The sequence below is a fragment of the Juglans microcarpa x Juglans regia genome, chromosome 1S (assembly GCF_004785595.1).
Source record: "Juglans microcarpa x Juglans regia isolate MS1-56 chromosome 1S, Jm3101_v1.0, whole genome shotgun sequence".
Taxonomy (NCBI): domain Eukaryota; kingdom Viridiplantae; phylum Streptophyta; class Magnoliopsida; order Fagales; family Juglandaceae; genus Juglans; species Juglans microcarpa x Juglans regia.
In genome coordinates this window covers 17603334-17607589 of record NC_054595.1, presented here as the reverse complement: position 1 = coordinate 17607589, position 4256 = coordinate 17603334, and the positions used below count along the sequence as shown (strand labels likewise).

At 36.0% G+C, this 4256-nt stretch overlaps 1 long non-coding RNA gene across 1 annotated transcript; it reads left to right on the top strand.

Moving 5' to 3' along the window:
• The first annotated feature begins 2181 nt into the window (after positions 1-2181).
• Positions 2182-3324, top strand: LOC121245966. Its single transcript, XR_005937035.1, has 2 exons — positions 2182-2734; positions 2962-3324. It is a non-coding gene; the product is annotated as an uncharacterized LOC121245966 (long non-coding RNA).
• Positions 3325-4256: the final 932 nt, after the last annotated feature.

The window sequence follows — 4256 nt, the reverse complement described above, 5'->3', positions numbered from 1 at the left end:
ATATTTCTCAGATTTCTTCAACAAAACGAAAAACACAAAAGGAAAAATTCAGGTTTTACAAGTGAGAGCGAAAGAAGGGAAAGATCAAAAGAAAAATAGAAGGCAGAGACTTTGAAAACCCAAAGATAAAGCAAAGATGACACGAAATGGAGTCAATCCAACAGTGATCTTCTTTTTATGGTTTTCCAGTTGCAGATCTAACAGGAATACGAACGCCGAAGCAGTCAACCTGCTAAAAACGCCGAGACATTCACTAAAACGGCAAAAAACTCTTAACACAAAAAAAAAAATCACCTTTTTTTCTCTTTCAAAAAATCAACTTGGAGATCTAACTTAAAGAAATATGACTTAGAAAATAGAATAATAAAAATAGAAGGAAGCAGTTTTGATGGTTTTACATTGCCTTTTGTGGTTTGGAGGGTGCAAAAGTGGTTTTGTTGTTTTGGTGAATAACTTGAACTGCTGCAAAACTCGTACAACTTTCCTCTATTGGAGAAGATGATGAGAGCAACCTCGGCATCGCAATGGACAGAGAGAGAGGGAGAGTCGCTCGGGACGAATTCGTTCGGGAGGAATTACCGAAGGAGAAAGAGGAAATCGATTTCGAAGGAGAGAGAAACTCGATCGTTCGGGAGATAACCCTGTATGCGTCCCCACATTAACAAGAGGAAGGCTTATGTGTCACCTCTCCATTGACCTCCGATAAAACCACATTTTATTTTATTTTTAAAAATGAAACCACATTTTACGTATCGAAAAAACTTCTCATCAACCTATTGCTGTCATCAGCCGTTGCACATCCTACGTGGCAAACTGGGTTCACTATCAAGTGAACCGATTCTGCGCTCTCTCACCCGAAGCCTCCCTTACCAGTCACCCCTCTTCTCAGCCCTAGACGATTTCCCCCAAAATCTGGTCCCCCCGTGCTTCATCTCCCAAAACCTTCCTCTCCTCTACTTGTCTTTTAGTTCTCTCTTGCCCGACTCCACCTCTTTGCAAGTCTCTCATCGCTCTGTGATTCTAGGGCTCGTCTCTCCCTCTTTATCTTCTTCTGGAAACACAGTAAAAATCCCTATAATGAAAAATGTTTGCTAGAACAAAATAAGCATATGCAGAAAGAAAACAATGCACCTGTAGACTTTCCAACTTTTATTATAGAAGGTTTGTGTCATGAAAAATGGAAACGAAGCGAAAATGGCGATTTAGGGCTGCCACTCTGTTTCCTGGAGCAAGGTTCTCTGGTATGAAACTCAATTTCTTTCCATTTCTTTCTGTTTTCTCCCCCTAAATCGCCATTGTCGCTCTGTTTGAGAGAATAAAAATTTTTTCTTCATTTCCGCGTGTGATTCTATCCCTTTCTCCCATTTTTTCTCACTTTCTCTCCATTTTTTCTCTTTCCTCGAGCGTTGTCTCTCCATTCCATTCCAGAAATTTTTTTTGGTCCATTTCCTGATTATCTCTCTTCCCTTTCTGCGATTTTCTCTCTTCCTGAGGTTGGTTTTTCATTCACTTAACAATTAATCTCGTGTGGCAGCTAAGTAAAAATTCATTTTCTTATTAATCTTGTAGTTGGTTTTTATTTCATTGTGTTCTGGTTTTTAATCCTTCTTGGTGGTATTTTGTATAAATTTTAGATAAATTTAGGATTTTTCAAGTTATTATCGTTAGATTAATTTTTTACTGGTTTCATTAGATTAATTTTGTATACTGATTTGATTAGATTAATTTTGTATACTAGTTTGATTAGATTAAGTTATTATCATTAGATTAATTTTGTATATTGGTTTCATTAGATTAATAGTTTGCATACTGGTGTTTGTATACCTAGAAAATGGTTAAAGTACTTTTGCAAAATTTATGTCTCTACTTCATGGGGTAAGGTTGTTGCAGTCTTGTGGCATTAGAAAAGTGGAACTAGAAATGGACTCAATGATTCTTGTGAATTGGTTTATTTCTTCCTCTTGTGTTGTGTGGTATCTGGAAGATTTATGGGAAGAGTTAAAAGTCAGTTTGCAGGGGCTTACATTCACCATTAGGCATGTTTTTCGACGGGGCAACATGGCTCTAAATTCCTCGCTAGGTTCAGATCTCAGGGAATTACAAGTAGATGGGATTCTATGGAGACTATTCGAAGCATGCTGAGAGGACTTATTCATACAGATAGGAGTGGTATCCCTTATGTTAGGAACTTCTAGTAGTTTTTTTGTTATTCTTGGCAGCATCTGATCTTTTTTTCAATAACCTTTTGTAATAAAGCTTTCGTTCGCTATAGTAAGGTATTGAAATAAAGCTTCTAGTGGTGATTCCTCTATTTTTATTAAAAAAAAAAAAAAAGAAGCTGCTTCGTGTTACAAAGGAACCAAAACAGGTAATACAAAATTGCTTGCATATGATGGTGAAAATAAAGAGGGTAGAAAGAAGAAAATCAAGCACAAAAATGGATAATTGAACAACAAATGTTTTCCACTAATTGGATAATTGAACAACAAATGTTTTCCACTAAGTTTGTAAAGATGTTTCTATGACAACAACTTTTTGGGATGTGAACAGGCAAGTAGATAATTTTCCTTTTCTGTTGTGGTTCCTATTTGAATAGTTAATAAGCATTTTGTAACTTCTCTGTCCATCCGTCACTTGTGCAAATTTATTGATTTAATTTTCCGTTTCTTGGTCTGTGAATGGCAAGTATAGCTTGAGCTACATCCCTTTCGCGAGGTCCATGGTTTCAAATCATGTATAATTTGTGTTTCTGCATCTAAATCATATCATGGATCAAAAGGATGAAATATTGGTGCAACTATATCTTGTCTCAGATAAAATCATACTGCCTATTAATTGGGCTCTTGCCTATTCTTATAATCAATAAAATTGTATTTACTGAAAAAAAAATCGTCCTGCCTATTGTACTTCCTTTCAATTTGTTGGTTAGTTAATTTTGTTTTTGGTGAATATTCAATACAGTGCAAGGTGTGCATGCAGACATTTATGTGCACCACTAAGAAGGTGAAGTGCAGGGAGCTTGCGGAAGGAAATCACCCCAAATCTGATGTTTATACTTGCTTCCCTCATCTCAAAAAATGAATGAATGTGGAGATGGATTGAGAGTATCATCATATGTAAATCTTTCTATTATGATGTGGTTACATCGTGGTTGCTTTATGCATGTTGTGGTACTGTCTGTTTGAGAGAGGGAGAGGGAGAAGGAGAGTGATGTATACTTGCTCTTTGTTCAAGTGGAACTCAGTGTTCAATTATAATGAATATTGATGCCATTGGTGATGCAAGCTTATTTAATTGTGATGAGAAATGCATTGATCATGAAAAGCTGGCAGAGTCATTTTAATTATTTTCAATAGCTAAGCAACCGATCTAGATATTTCTTGTATGAGCAATATTGTTCATGTTAAAATTTGTCATTCCCAAAAAAAAATTGCCATGTGGCATGTTTTACGGCTTATTTTAAGTCATCAATGCATGAAAGTTGCTTAAAATGTATCACAGCGACAAGTGCAATGAAGGATGATAAGATATAGGATGAGAAAAATATTGCCCTTTCAATAGTAAAACAAGGTTCCCAAATTGTCACTTATGATTAATCACTCAGATGGGTAATACATGATGAAGTTTTAATTTCATGCATGCGAGCTCTACTCTCCGCATCTCGGCTTCTAGTTGCTGACTTTCCCATGCCTGGATTTTTATTTCCTCACGCTTATATCCGAGAAAATTTAACATACTCCTGTCATATTAGCACTCATCGTACAGAAAAATATATACTTGGCCTTGAACTTCAGAAGAATTGCGATTTGGTATTAAAAAAACCAAGAAGTATGTGGGTTGTGGAAGACTCTTTACTAGGGAACCATTTATTCAGTTCTATTTTATCACTACTCTGTTTAGTCATTAACTATATAATCAAGCAACATAAAAATTCCATCAAGAGTCTCCACTATCGAAGGCTAACAAGCTGTTCTTCACAAACTCGGAATCCTCAAGCTTGGAAGGAGAAGTTCTCGCAGAATCAACATTTGATCCATCCTCTTTTTTATGATTGCGAGGCCCAAATCAACCTATTAATTTAAAACTAATTTAGGAAGCTCTAAAGCTGTCAAATTTCAACAAATTCATATCTTCCTCATAAAACACCAAGTGTCTCTGTATTATTGTGGCTTTCCTCTTCTCCCACTCTCTGATTTAGCTTGTTTGACTTTGCAAACACTGAAATGATGAAACTTTAATAGTCAAAATACTCCATT